The following is a 15964-nucleotide window of genomic DNA, read 5'->3' as shown; positions in this document are numbered from 1 at the left end:
GTTAGCTAGTATTTTGCGTATTCTTTTTACGTCACTACTCGAAACTGCAGGCACTCCGAGTGAGCAACGGGTAAGGTAGGTAGTTCGACGAGTTCAGGTGCAAATGGTCTGCCCTAAAATGCTTCCTTACAACGAAATCGAGGGGGGGGGGGGGGGGGCACGACCGGAACAAACAAGGGACACAGACACAGCGTTCATTCGAAAGCGAGAACTGAAACATCGGCAGTAACGGGAGGAGGTTCCTTGAGACGGAATCGATGTCACCGGCACGATCCAACACAACGCAGACACCTGTGCCAATATTTAGCGCTGCAGTTACACAAATACTCACCGATGATTAGCAGTTATACGTGATTGCGACCGTGAATAGCAGTATTATTCGTGATTCTTTTTCAGTTGCCAACATCCCCGTATCCCATCTTTCTCTCTCTCTGACACAGAATTTGAAGCGACAGGCGCGATCATCAAACGCAAGCCACATCATGTTCCTATCCCAGCCGTCCACATTCTGACTCCATAGAGATCTATATGTTTTCGGTTTCCACAGAGCGTCTCCACAGTGGACTATAGTATATAACAGGTGACAAGGAGCAATCGGATTCGCTGTCTATCTACGCGGTGTATGGAAGCGTAGTGGAGGAGTAACAAGGCAGTGAGGATGAAGGGGAGTTGCTGACGGCTTGCCGGCACCCCTCTGTCTATCAAAAAATACATAATGAGAATTTTATTATAGTACTGAGCCACAGTGAATGCATAGGATGATAACGTTAGCTGGCTTAGCTATAGCTCAAACAATTGCGTCGTTCCTACGAGGCAGCTATGAAGCCCGTCATCGCGCTCATATTTCTGACAGAACCAAGAGCGTCTAGAATCCAACTACACATTCAAATCGGCTATTATATAAAACAAAAATGCAATATACGCGTTTCGCAGCCTTTCGGGGTCTCATTTTAAATGTGCGAGAGGGTGTGCTAATCAACTGGCACGAGCAAATGAAAAAAAAAAAAAAAAGCTCTGGTCTGAGAGGGCAAGTGAATATCGAAAGTCGGCACGAGTGAATGAAACGTCCCCACACCCTGGATATGCTTACAGCGCAGGGCTAAGCATGCACAGAGAACACGGAGAAAAATGGAAAGCGCTGTACGTTCTGAATGCTGTTGTTTCACGTCTCCGTCAATTGCGTATCGCCTTGCGCTGTAAGCATATCCAGGATGACCCACCAACTGTAGCCCACACGTTCACCATCCCGCCGCGCTCCTTTACCCTGGGGCCCCTATTCTTCTCTTACGTAAGAACTTTTCTTCTGTAGAGCGTTTCTTCATTGGTCAGCTGTCGGGCGCCCGCCGTTTTTGACAGTGATAACAAGACAATCGCTCCAGCTATTCAGATGGTTCTTATGTGAGGCAACTTCGGTGGTTCTTTGAATACGGGTCTACAAATATGAGAATCCCTCAGCAATGACTCTCCTTGTTGCTCTGCGAGGGCGGGCGATCAGGGAGGGTGAATCTGCGTTGCAGGGTGACATGTTCACCATGAGCGCGCGTATTGTTGAATTGCTCTTATGAGACAAGCAGCCGGTGCTACATCAAAGCGCCATATGCCTGTGTGTATTAATTCGTTAATGAAAGGACAGCAAGCACTCGTACCTGTGCACAGGTTTGTTTTCAGAAGTTGGACAACAGTAATGATCGACTTGCTTTGATAGTAAGCACGAGCTGGAAATAGCCGCGCGTAAGTGAAAGAGTTCGGCTTTCAAACGCCGGAACATGGGTTGCAGGTGATTTCGGAAGACCTACCATGAGAAGTGGCCGAAAGAAGAAAAACAAAGAAAGAAAAAACGAAGTTTGGCTCTGTCAAAAGATATCAACATGAACATCAACAACATATCAGCAGGGAGCGCACTAGATTTATAGCTTGTATCCATAATTGAGATGTCGTTCACACAGCGCAGAAAAATAAATGGCTCAATCGAGTGAGCGCGTTAGGTCTAACGTAATCAACACAGTTTGCGTAAGCTGCAGTGAAGAAGATTGCCTATGGCACTAATTGTCACTACGCGCAAGCAGGAACGAACTGGTGCAAACGGCAAAAAAAAAAAAAAAAAAAAAATGAGACAGAGAGAGAGGGCAGCGATTGCGAGCACCCTCCCGGTCTCCACTGGTCGCACTTGTTTATACAATGAAAAGCGTCGCCGCCGCCACAACAAGTTACGGGAGAAATGAATGACCAATAACTTCCTGCTGTTTTTCTTTTTTTTTTTTTTCCTCCTTGCTAGAGCATGCTCCCACTACGAGTGCCTTCAAGGATGAACAAAGTAAAGAGGAAGGCGGGCGGGCAACGAAATTGGAGAAAGCGAGAGTACGCGAGCTTGCCCAAAACGAGCAGCATGCGCTCAACCACGATTCACTCTCGGCGCCCCCAGAGCATCACTCATCATGCTCCACCTCGCGAAGACAGTAGCGGTATAAGGAATGCCACAGCGGGCGGGCCTCACGGTAACCCTTTCACTACGTGTAGAGCAGGGAGTCCCGTAGGGGGGGTCGGCTGTAAGGAAAGGAAACGGGTGTGTGCGGGTTTGTTTGCCCAGCGGAACTGAGTTATCGGATCAGAGGGGGTCTCGCCGGGGAAAGCGGCGTGCTGAAGGAGAAGGAGGCGGATGATAGCGAAGAAAGCAAAACACGCCGCCGTGCGACCGTAATTATTCCGTCCTGGCGCGAGTTTCACTGCCGCCGCTGCGAAGAGGAGGACGGGGGTGGGGGGTCTGACGGGGAAAAAAAAAAAAACTTTTCGGCACCTCGTCCGTCTCCTCCTCTTTCATTTGTAGCCGTTCAGCGTTTTTTTTTCTTTTTTTTTTCTCTCCTCTCGCCATCATGCGGAGCCGAAGCGTCCGCGCAACTTTGTCAAGCGACACGAAAAACAGCTCGGGTATACCCGCTCTTTCGCTGGAAGAGTTCGCCGAAAGGCCCCTTCGGGAAAGTGTAAACACGACGCACACGACCCCCCCCCCCCCCCCCCCCCCAATCATCCACTACGTACCATTTGTTTCTCCATCCCGTATCTGCAAGCGCGACAGCCTTGCTATTCGAGAAGGGGCATTTGTTACGGAAGACGCGCGTCCAGGATTGCAAAGAATATAGCAACAAGGAAAAGAATGGAGAGAAAGTTACCTAGACACAAAGCTCTCGTTGGAATTCTCACATGTTCTTTTCGCGTTTTTCTTTCTTAAGTTCTTTAACTTTCTGTCATACTCGACGTCGAACGTTTCGCAGCAGGAGTTGACAAATGAAAGATGTTCTGCAAACAAGGGAGCGGCGTTCACACCGCCACCTTCGTAGCGCGGCTTGGCTCCGTATAGTTCTTATCCGTGCTTCTGTAAATTCACGCGTGAAAGATGAAACTATGAGAGCATCGCAATTTTAGCGCTGTTCGACTCCCCCCTGTACGACCGACGTTGCATAAATTCTCTCTCTCTCTCACTGTTGTTGTTGACATAGATCCCCCCCCCTTTTTTTTTCTTCTTTTTTTTCTTCTTTTTTTTTCTCCTTTGCTGGTGCGCCTGTCTTCAGGACGTCCACACTTCGATTCCGGAAGCTGTCGCGCTCCTTAAACAAACATCCTTGCTTCGGCTTAAATGCAACGACTCAATTGGTTCCACGAACTGCATGCGAAGTCGTGAGAATCTCGCTTAGAGACTTGGCACGTATGGAAACCCCCCTCATCCTTGTCATTGTAGATCTTAAGGAGAACTCTTTATCATCAAAAATGACTGTCAGAATGTTTGCATTGTTATAAAAAATGGATAAATAAAAAGCATGACGATTTTCGCATACTAGGTTGTTTCAGTAAATTTGAAGGAAAGCTAATTTTCGTTGCGACGCAGTGTAGTCTGACCAGACACACACAGTGAATTATATTATTACTTTTGTCAGAACAAAATGCAGTCGCTAGCTTATTTGCCATATACGAGATGTGCCTGCACTTTCACTGGCGACGTGGTTCCTCTGCTGTCCAAGTACTCGTATGTTTTGTAGCTATCGTCGTTGTTAAATAAGCAGCAAGTATGCTCAGTTGCTATATATTTTGCGCCTATCAATTTTACTCCTATTCTTTCATAATTTCAATGTATAAAACTCGCTTTCTTCGTGTAATTAATTTTTCCTGCTCCTAATGATTGAAACGTTGTAACTGTAAACGATCAGGCTATAGTTGCGGGTGGTCAGGATATATGGTGATTTCAATGCGAGTCTAACCGTAAGAACTTATTGCTGTAATACGTTCTTGGTTCTTGCGTGCATCTTTTGTGGGCCAACAGTCTGGTATTTGCAAACAGAAGGAAGCAGAAAAAGGAAAAGCACCAGCGGTGCATGGATTACAAAGCAAAAGAAAAGACGCGACGCTACGAAACCTTTGCAGCTCAAGTCTCGCAGGAGCGCGTGTGGCGAACCACTATAGAGGAAGCTCGCTCACAACACGCACCAATGTGGGGTGTGCAAATGGAAGATACAGTTGCCAGCGCAATGCGCTCCATGGTGGAAACATTTATCGCGCCGACGAGCATGAAAAGCAGCCGCTCAACTATAGTAGGAAACAGGGACGACTTCTGTTCTTTCCGACGAGGCGATCTCCCCTGATTCGATCACGCAAACGCGTGCCAGGTTAACCTGCCTCTCCTTCGTCTCGGCTTCCAGTTATGAAAGGCCTTGCCTGTATACGTGCAAACCCCCTACGCTCGACCTCTTTAATACCGCGGCTGGCCTTACGATCTTATCCGGACGGCCTCCGCATATGAAGGAGGGTCTGACTGCGTCGGTGCGCGTTCGGAGCTTTTCGGACGTCGATAGCGCTGGACCCCTGAGGTCGGTCGAGGGCGCGCACGAGAGAGCCAGTCCTGTTCTGCGCCAGGCGCCTGCGTATCGCCGCCGGCGAATGGACAACAGCGCGGACGGTCGGAAGCGCGCGCAAAGCGCGACGCGGTAATTAAAAAAGTGCGAGCGCGCGCGACTGCCATGGGCTTCGCGCTGTTCCATCACGTACAGTGCGCGGTGCGAGCTCCTTCATTCGTCTTTCTCGATGTGGGCTCCCCTGCCGATGGAAGCGCTGCAGCTGTCTGGCCGTGTGCGCCCGCCTGGCGAGCAATGCGTGGCGGTGGCGGCGTCCGTGCCGCTGTAGGCTCGTGACACGGCGGTCAAGGCGAACACGGTGCGCCGGCAGAGTCGCCTCCGTCGACCTTCCTCATATACATGCACATGTGCCCCTTGCAGCTCCGACATGCGCTCCTCGGACAAGAAGCGCGTAGTGCTACGTCGAGGCGCAACGTTTATACGCGCCTGTCATGCGTATACGCACCGAGAGAGCGCTTGTCGAAGCGACGATTCAGCTAAGGCCGAATCCCCAAAATCTGCATTGCTTCTTCCCATTTGATTACGGGCCTCGCGGCTCATTTTCAGAAACGTTATGCATGCGTATCAGGGGTACCTACTGTAACACTTCAAGGAAGGGGTTTCGGTACCTGTACATCACAGACGCGCGTATCACTCTCGCACTCGGAATTACAGCCTTCTCAATCGAGCTACCACATCGAGCTACCACTTAAAGAACTGCCGTTCCATAACCGTGGTTTCACCTGCACTGCAATTGGGTTTCGCGCTTCTCTGGGGCAGTGGGGGCGGGGAGCGGCCCAATGGTAGCTCATGACGAAAATCGAACTGCAAGAACAGTTTAATTCAGTTATGTAGGGCGACATATTGGGCTCACTTTCCTAAACAGGTAGGTTGGCGTAACCTCACCTTACCGTGCGCATACAGTTATGCACCCGTGAAAAAGACAGCTGATTGCTGGGCTCGTCGGTACTTATAGAAAACACTTTAAGTGCTTGCACAAGAAATTACTTTCTCCATGTGGAACAACACAAATTTACGAAACAACCGGCTGCACCGCATGAAGTCTTCGCTATGGCTTCGCATTCCAATAAGACTCTGCCGACGCGAGCCACCCTGCAGTGTGGGCCACCGTGGTGTCGGCTAAAGCTAAAAGTGTCCTTTATGAAGTATTTTGCTTTTTTTTGCATCGGAATGGCCTACAACGGTAGGTGTGATGACTGCGGTCGTCAGCAGGACCTTCGGCACGTTCTGTGTGACTGTCTCGGCTGCAGCACGCAGAAATGATCGCTCTCATCCGATCTAATTAGCTCACTTTGATCAACGACCACTTTCAGAGCAATACCATTTTGGTATGGCGACCTCACAGGCCATCGCAGTAGAGGGCAACTAAGGCATAGCTACAGTTTTCAAGGACAATTGCCCTGCTAACACAGTTTTAGCCTGAATTGGCGTTCGTTGTGCTGCACGTGATCCTTTGAAGTGATAGTGTGCAGTGAATGTAACCGTGTGTCTGTATACTCTTTCTCTCTGTACTTTCCTATCTTTCTACGTCCCCCATCCTAGTGTAGCGTAGCAATCTTTGTAGTGTAGGGTAGCAAGTCTTGGTTAACCCGCCTGTCTTTCTCCCTTTTTTTTTCTTTAATGCGAAGCATTCTTCGCGAACTTCGGGCGTTTTGAGTGTGTCTATCTATCTATCTATATCTAACCTCCTACCAACTTGAAATGCTGGATACATGCTTATGTTCGCGTTGCCGACGTGTTCGCGGCATCATCGTCATTCAAGCTCCGTCATCCGACTCTCGCCTCTGATTCTCGCGAGCGCCGAGCCGTAAGAACACCCTGGCATGTCGGCTACGGAACACCGGCTGGTGGTTGTCTTCGTACGAACAGCGATTCAAAAGCAAGTTTCCCACCCCGTGCACCCCAACCCGTTCCTGACGCTCACAAAGAAGCTCCTGGAAGACCGCAGTTTCGTCGACAAATGCGCCCACTCGGACACTGCGTTCCTCAGAGGTTTACTTGAGCAGCTCGAGTATACTACTGCATGGGGTACTACTCGGCACAGAGGAAGTCGCAATGACTAAGCAGCTAGGCAAGCCCACGTTCTTCCTGACGCTAAGCGTGTCCATGCTCCACAATGAGCACCTGCACGAAGTCATCGAGACAGTCAAACAGCCGGTCGAGGCGCGCCTCCACAGGGTCGATGCCATAGCCATGCAGCTACTTGCAAAATGCTTCGCATAACTTCGATTCCAACAGTAAGGAGATCTGCATAATTTTATTTGTCTCTCTCTCATTGCAACGCATAAGATATACGGTCACACTAAACAGAAAGCGTGCTCCTGTTGTTGTTGTTGTTTATTAATCGTGAGAAAATGTGAAGTTTGGCTACTAAATAGCCTCCTATCTGAAAAATCGTAGCTAGAAACAAATCACCAAACAAGAAAAAAAGATATTTGTAGAAATAAACAAACATAATTGGAACCTTTCAGAACTTAAAAAGTTTTTTTAAAGACGGAATATACTAAGAACATAACGCACAGTTTCAAGCACGTACACAACGGGCGTAATGTGATAAGCATGAGCAGCCTCAAATTGTGCTGAAATTGTCGAGTGCACCGCAAATTGCATGAAAGCACTGACACGAGCGCAGCGTGTTCCGTGTTCCTTTCTCTGTATGCGTGTATTAATTATGGCCTTCAGTGTTTCCGAAGTGAATATGCCGCAAAGAACGACGACCGCCAGCCGAAGTCTGCTGCGTTTCGTGCTGGCATTTCATTCGCGCTTTGCGATTAGACGAGCTGCTAGCGGGTCCTGGGACGTCGAAGCATTTCTACACATGCGAACACTATACTCAGCGGCGTCTTACGGCCAGTCTTCGAGACACTGTTGCTACGGTGCCGTCTCCGTCATGCACCGCGCCATTCACGCATCTTCGACGTATGTTGAATCTCCAAGGCCTCAGAATAGATACCTGCAACGCATCTGTTTTCAGGCCTTGAAGATTCTGAGGGTCTGTTCTGAGGGTATCAGAAGCTATAACGGAAGCCTATATCCAGCGTACCAACGACGGAGTCGCGCCATTGTATGCGCACCGCAGCGGCCCAGAAAAACACCAAAGACAAGTACACGAGGGAACGCGATATACCTTGAAGCGCAAACGTCGTCGCACATGGTTGGACACGTGGCAGCTCGACTAGACACGGTCTCGCCACACTGATCGCAGCATATATGTGCCTACTAACATCACCGACAGCCCCAGTAGCACATTTGACAAACAAAACGTCACGTACTAGTAATGTAATGTAAAAGGAAAAAGAAATTGTGTGCACGCAGTAAACGCGCATTAAACACTGAAAAAAAAAGTGGTGATTGGATTTGGTTCCCACTGTTGTTTAGAGCTTTACTTTGTGCCATGTCAGAGTCCTATTCAGAAAAAAATATATTTCCATAACAAATCTGCCTACAGGCAAGTAAATATGTGTTCATCAATATACGTATATGTTGACGTGACCCATAAGCGGAAATGGGAAAATCTTAAAACTTCTTTTTCCCCGCTGACGCTCTTCAACATACTTAATGCCTGCAATGCATGTATTAAATGCTAGGTCCAACTTCTCGGCCATTGTACATGAATGTCAATGAAGCTTAGAACTTGAAAGTCGAAATGGGCGTGTCGTGCAACTAGTGCTCGCCCAATGACTTAACACTCTTATAAGATGCGACAGAGAAAATTTCTGTATGGCAGTGGGAAGAATAATATTGCGAAGGAGGTCACTTGCAATATCATTATTCGTTCAGCTAGCACGCAAAATTTCTGGAAGACTATTATTGACCTTTACCCTGTTGATGAATTCAGCAGCTGTGTTTGCAGGGTACGTGTTATCCCCACGTATACCTTGCACAAGGCGCGCCTAGCTTGCAGCACGCATCTGTTTGCTTCCAAATGCACAGCGGCGGAGGACGACTTGAAATGTTGCAAGCGTGACACCATTCTTAGATTCCTTCCTCTCCGCACGCTTTATTATGACCCAACCAAAATTAGAGCAGTTTTAACAAAACCTTTCACACAATCAGAATGTACGTTGGACGCCTTAAAAAAAATGCTACGACTCGATGTCCTCACTTTAGAAGGAAACCGTTGACTCTCATCCTGCCCTGATAGAGGCGGACGCCTTTTCTTGCAACTTGAGCAAACCGCGATGAACTAAGCGCGTTCTGAAGTCGTTTATTTCACGAAAGAAACTATGAGGCCTATGTGCTAGGACACTTGGAAGAAGACCTAATCATTATTATTATTTGATTTGAAAACATATATACATTTGACAGGAAAGGGAGGAGCAGGCTGGCAACTGCTACCGGAAGGAACACAATGCCTGCCTACTCTTTAGCTAAGCAATTAAGATGGTATAAACTCGACACAACTAAAGAACTAAAAGCGACTGTTTGAACGAGAGAGCTGGTCTACAAATTCTGACAGGCCCAGCTGAATAGGAAAGCTCCAGTTCTGTCAAATTTTAGTCGAAACACATGCGTAGGTCTCGGCAGCAGACGCTGAACATTTTGGGAATTCGTATGGAATTACGAACGAGGACCGGCTTGTTACAGGACGCTATACCAAGCGCGACACCTCTAGGCTTAAGTGCCTGACTCCCACCCCAAGTCCCTTCAACACCGAAGCTCGAAACATACTTGAATAATTTGCCGATGTCGTAACACTGCCGACATGTAGCACATATATTGCGGCACGTTTCTCCAAAAATGCATCTTTCAAAGTCTGCATGTGAACGGGAATATTGGTTTCTTGGATAGGTGTGCTGCTCATATGCGAGTGGGGGGTGGTTTCACCTGTCGGAATTCCCCTCCCACACAGATATTTCCTTGCAGAGCGCTATACATGCACCCTCTACCTTACGATGGTAAAGGAAAAACCCACGGTCTGCATATCATTGGAACGATTATTATCCTCTGATTATAACAGATATATATATATATATATATTCATCGCAACGTAAAAGGTCGATTCTTGAAGAAGCAAAATACAAGTATTCAGGCATAGCATTGTAACATTTTACCTTTCAAGAGCAAGCACTACATCGTGCGCTGTGTCTAGAGTTGAGCATCGTGCCACTCCTTCCTGGTCCCATTTTTGGGTAGGGTATTGTCTTTTTTTTTTGCGGATGTCTAAGGCATACACAGATTACACTAAGATTTCTGCTTTCACCAGCCTATCTTTTCTTCTGGTAGAAACCACACAACCTGACTTCCTTTGGGTGGTGCATCTGGGTGTGCCTATAGCAGGAAGGTTCAGTTAGCCTAAATATAAGACGCATGATATCTGACGCTCGAACATTCCAAGCAAGATGCAGTACATTCTCACTTGCTTGAATAAAGAGAAGCGAAATTTCACTACGTCTGCTTGCTGCGTTGAAACACAAACACAGTTTTAAATAATTGGGTATAGCACCGAGTACTATTTGTTGGGCACGACACCCGGTATAGTGCATGTAAGCGCAGTAGTTTCCGGCTGATCTTCCAGTACAAAGTCGGAGGAGTAGACTAAATTTCTCGCTCGTTATAATACTTTGTGTCATCGATACTTAGCTATAGTTATTCACAGTGATTTCAGACCATCTGCGCCGCGAGCCATGCCGATCTCGTGATTTTATGCGCAATTATGGATTACATCGCATGCACTCAAAAACAAATGCCTTTAAAAAACTTGTCTTTAGTAGCAATTACAAGCAAGCAGATTTTACAGAGCGCAAAAAAATTCATATTACATGACGCATGCATAGCTGTGACCATCCACGACACTGTGAACAGCATCGGCAAGATTGTTCTTTCACATTCGGCAAGATTTGATTGCACTGGACGAACACAAAGGAAGCAGTGAACAAGTTGTGACTGGAGAAGAGAACCCGAGACATAAGATGCAGTTCAAAGAACTTATACGAGAACTATGAACGTGACAACAATTACTAGGCCAATCTTCCTCACACACTCACATAAGCGTTATGCGCCCTGACCCTAATCGCAGTCAGGGTGAGAGCACAAAAACGCGTATTACCAATCGTTCCGGGTCCCACAACCGTTCCATATTGTTGGCGTCACCTATTACACGTTTGCAAAAACATAAAAAATAAGCGGTACAGAACTCCTCCAAAGAGAAGCACTTACGTCACTGTAGTGCAGTGCAAACATTCGGACACGACGCTGCTTCGCTACCACAGCCAGTCCGAATCGACACATTCGCCACATCACCGCCGAAGCAGCAGGAAAGCCGTTTGGACGGCGCACGCCAACCAAAGTAGGAAAGGGGCAAAACACTTACGAAACGTTTTTTCCACGTCTCCTTCGCAGCGACGACAGCATGGGATCCGAGGGCCTTCGAGCGTGTTCGTTATGGGTCGGAACCCGCGCCGGCCGTACTCCTGAGGTGCACGCAACAACAACAAGCGCACGGTCCGATGTCACACCAACCGAAGCCTTCGAAAGCACGGCGAATAACGACGAATCGGAGATGAGATCGAAAAAAAAAATTCTGATCAATTACAGGCCGGAACTTTCACCAAAGAAAATGAAAGAAGAAAAAATAGGCGGACGTCTTCTGCACAAGGGACCGATAGCCCAGTAGCGGTTTTCTAAGAGCGCAACGACAAACACTTTCTCCTTCTAATATGGAACACAAGTTGCGCTCTTGCTTTTGCGCCCTCTCTCACTAACGGTATTCCGCCTCACGGATTCGACCAAGAAGGACTTTTCCGGGGGCCCCTCGACAACGCTACCGTGAGCGGCCGGCAAAACGCTCGAAAAGAAACACACACCTGCTTCGCGCAACGTGCCCCACGGGAGCGACGGTGCCCGAAGACGAGAGCGGCTCGACTCCTCGGGTTGGCGCAGCGTTCGACGTCGGTCGGTCGGAGCGTCGGCGAAACAGTGGCAGCTGCGCGGTGGCCCTACTCCGGCGGCGGCCGGCGCGAAAGTGAAATCGCGGCACCGGCGCGCGCGATGCGCGGCAAGGCTCCCCCCCTCCACAGGAGCGCAAAAACGAAAACGCAAGAAAAACGCACGCGCCCCCACGCGCGCGCGAGCGGTCCCGTTTTCGCTCGCCTTCTCTCCGCCTGCTTCTCTCTCCCCCGCTGCTTCCTTCGCTGCTGCTTCTCGGTCGCAGACTTGTCGCCTTTTAACGCCAAGTTTCGGGACACGAGAATCACGCACGGGGAACTAACTGCGTGTCTTATTTCTCGTGTATTTGCGTCGTCATCGCTCGATCATCGAGTACAGTCGAACCCGGATATATCGAATCTGAAGGGGATCACAAAACAAAGTTCGATATATACACATAGGTAGCTCGATATATAAAATGAAAATTTTATACAGAAATTTCGAGGGGATTTTGCTGCTGTTCGTTATGCACAATACTTCGTTATATGTGGGTTCGGTATAGGCAGGTTCGACCGTATTCGTGCAGAAATTGTCTGCGCGCAAGACGGTAGATTGCGACCGATCCCGCGGATGCCTGTTACTTAACATTGCCGCGAGCACGATCATTTTATTCTCTGCTTTTCAACGTCTACTCAAAGAGAATGAGCCTTGCTACCGTATGTGTTACGCTAATTAGCTATTTCACTAATATTTCAGTCATTAGTCATTATCGCCTCTTCACTCATGTTCGCCAGCGATAATTAAATGCTGCCAATAAAAACACATCATTGCTTCCATTGTATTGCATTAAAAATGTTGACTCTTTCCATTTCAATCAGGGTGCGTACTCCGAGCGCTGTAGTACAGGTAGCCTGCGTTAGATTACAAGCGCATCAAAACTTGAACAACATATAGGACAGCACCATTTTATTGTTTTCTTTTTTTCATTATCATTAACTTTAGTTCAAGATAGGTTGTTGGTGGTGCCAGCTACTCCTCGTTTCCGGTATGATGAATGTGCTCAAAATTAAGATCAGAGTAGAAATAACGATTATAAAAGATACAGTTGCTGTTGGGTGTTATGAAATACAAATGTTCCCGGGCACGGTGCAAATGATGTCCCTCTTGAGTGCCTCTTAGAGCGCTTCCGATCACGGGACACAGATGCCTGGGAAACGACACAGATGCCTCGTAAATAATAATTAAAAAAATAGCAAAAAAAAAACAAATAATGAGAACTATAGATGAAAAGTACAGTAAATGAGATTAAGTAACTTTTTATGTTCGTAGTTGCGGCAGATACTGTACTATCGTCTTTTATCTTTAGCACGAATGAAACCGAAATCCTGCGCAGGAAACACGGCACGGTTTTTTGGCGCGTCCTTGGCTCGCGCTACTTGTGACGTCGGCGCTTGCGTCACACGCGTGGCTCCGGCTGTTGCTCCACGATCCATTAGTTCTGGAAGACTAACTCGCGAGCGTCCTGTGGGATCGGCTCAAGATTGAGGCCCGTATGCCGTCGCTAGCGATGACGTATATCGCAGTCAGCAGGGCACGTTCCGGCGCAGTCGAGGAGTCGTCGCGCTGACCGACCGCAGATAAGGCGACGTCTAGGGCGAACGCGATGTCCCACTGCACCTAAACTGCTTCCGACCGGAACGCGAGATGTCGACACGCGACCCGCTGCCGTTCGATTGTCCGCGCCGCCCGCTTGGCCGGATCGCTTGTTTACCTCCTGCCAGCGAGGAGGCGTCCCACCGTATAGTGCGGGGCCAATGGCTGTCCAATTAGTCGCGCGTGCTTGCTACGCCGCCGGTATAACCGTCCTGGATCAAACAGTGATTACGAAAGTGATTGCCGAAATCTTCCGCTGCTCTCATCAAGCGACGTAATTTGGGTCGCCCTACGTTAAACTTCGAGCGGACGGAATAGCGAGCCCTCAAGCCTCAAAAACCCAAAGAAAAATAATATACTGAGGCATAGGATGGAGGAGCACGTGGGGGGTCAAGTGTGTGAGTGAATGTGTGTGCGCGCATGAGCGTTCAGGTCGACCGGTTAGGAATGAACTGCCATCACATCTACTGCCCGGCAGTGCCCTCTGTCAAACGGTAAACAGCCATATGAAATACGTGAAACAGACATCCGTGAAAACTGCCCCTCCCATCTCGGTACTTTGCTCTTTGAATGGAAGAGTCTAACGCTGCTAGGTCAACGCACCCCAAGAAGAAAGTATACAGACTCGTGCATTCGCTGAAAATGTAATAGACGACTGTCTTGAATTGCTGCGTGGACAATGTACACGTATCTCCCATATTTTCAATCATGAGAGGCACTCTTCTTCCAGGCAATGTATCCTCGAAATTTCTGTCGATACACGGGCGGCGAACACCAACGCATTGCGGTACGGATCAGTATGCAAAGGCCGAGGTCAAAATCGAGAAGGGAAGGGGAGGGCCGAATTTTTGTGACCGCGGCTAATTCTACATGCTCGTGCTTTAGAAACACCATCGCAACGCCGAAGCTGCCCCTAAAAGAGAAATATGTAGTCTCGACGACTTTCACGGAAACAAAATAAACGTTAAAACAAACTAAAATACCCTAAGTTCAAGCTAACTCGGAAACGGTATATTTTTCTTCATTAAGTGTCTAAAAGAAAGCGCGGAATTCCAACCGAGACACGCTGGACATAAAGCCCGTTTGCCCGTATGAATACGGAAGGCTTCCTGCGCATCTGCCGAGGTTCGTGTGTCACCGGGAAGTACTATTCCTTTCTCCACCATATATACGACACTGGTCATTTCTATTCGAGCTGTCACTTCGCAGGTGCGCAAGACATACGTACAATCGATGTAATATTAGTAAGCCGACGCAACAGTACGTAAGAACCCCCACTCCACGCCTGCTACCGCTATTATTTCCTTTGCTGGTCCGTTATGGGCCAGTGGCTGTCTCGCTCAATGCACCCATCGTGGGTCCAATCGTAACTTCCTGGGAAACGGTGTCGGTGCTTGGCCCAGTGCGCCACCTCGCCTTGCATGGCGAGCGGCAGTCTCGCGTATAGAGCGTCGCAAACTTGCCCGGTGTGTTTCTTTCGTTGTCACCGGACAATTGGATTAATGAGCGAGTGGACCTCATTTGCGCTCATCTCGATGAAATAAGACCTGGCGCTGTAACCGCGTTCTGCGACTCGTCGTTCACCGCGGACCCCGGACGCCCTGTTCTGCGCGATCAGGGGGTGCATACGGCCGTCGTTAAACTTGCAGCGATATGCATTGGCGTTCCGCTTACTGCTTTACCAAAAAACCTCTCTTGCGAGTATGCCTGAACAACGAACTACGAGATGCACATTGTGCTTTTCTTTTTTTCTCGCAGGCTGATTTTTAATTGGACATGCCATTAGTATAGCCAGCTTCTGCTCCACCAGTTGAAACTCCTCTCTTTTAAAACATACGTGAACAGTCAATTAGTGAAATTTTGATAATTAGACGATCGTACAGTGATTTGTCCCTCTTCTTACGTAGAATATTTTTATTGGAATCAAAATACGAGCGGGACTGAGTCTTTGTTCTTTATTATGAGGACGACTGCTATTGTCCTTTCACTTAATAATTACTATAACAATACCTATGAAACGTACCTAGTGCAGTTCAATTTACATTTTTAATGCAGAGTCATGTCACAATGTACTCTTTGCTTAGCCTGCGCGCAAGTTTCTTTCTTCCTCCAAGTTTGAACCTGATTGCCAGAATACAGTGAGTACATAAATATAGCAAGGATTGCAATCCCTTCCACGCTCAGTCACTGGAGTTCAGCTGCGGTCAAGGAACTAGCTGTTAGCAGTTTTTGTTCTGGACCGACAAGTTAAGTGTTGGATCATCTACAGCGACTCACAAACGACCCTGCAGTCGCTAAAGTAACCACGGACATTGAAAGAATGCGTCTGAGACATCACGTGCCTGACCCCCAATGCTTCAAAAGCTTTCTTTTATTATTATTTTTCATTCGCTTGGGTTGGCGCGCGGCAAAATTAATGTCGGTCGGAAGTTAAACACACGCATCGAGGCCCGTTTCTTGCAGATACTGCAAAAGCGACCATTGTCCATTATCGATCGTTCATAGTCTTCAGATTGGTCACTGCTCAATTTCGCAGCTCTACG

The 15964-nt window shown here is 48.1% G+C and overlaps 1 protein-coding gene across 5 annotated transcripts in view; it reads right to left on the bottom strand.

Moving 5' to 3' along the window:
- LOC119437472 (uncharacterized) overlaps nucleotides 1-15964 on the bottom strand; it is a 258469-nt gene that overhangs the window by 44086 nt on the left and 198419 nt on the right. Inside the window, exons 1-2 of one of the 5 annotated variants that reach the window (XM_049660593.1) lie at nucleotides 11708-11855; nucleotides 11215-11369 (exon numbers count right to left, since the gene is read on the bottom strand). The exons of 2 other annotated variants lie outside the window; for them this stretch is intronic. The gene's annotated coding sequence lies outside the window, so the exon portion shown is untranslated. Of the gene's footprint in view, nucleotides 1-11214; nucleotides 11370-11707; nucleotides 11856-15964 lie in introns of those variants that run through there. 2 more of the 5 variants (XM_037704486.2, XM_049660596.1) reach the window with 2 other exon arrangements.

This window comes from Dermacentor silvarum, chromosome 1 (genome assembly GCF_013339745.2).
Source record: "Dermacentor silvarum isolate Dsil-2018 chromosome 1, BIME_Dsil_1.4, whole genome shotgun sequence".
In the NCBI taxonomy this organism is placed as follows: domain Eukaryota; kingdom Metazoa; phylum Arthropoda; class Arachnida; order Ixodida; family Ixodidae; genus Dermacentor; species Dermacentor silvarum.
Note: the sequence above shows the minus strand (reverse complement) of the source record. Positions and strands in the feature narration are given on the sequence as shown.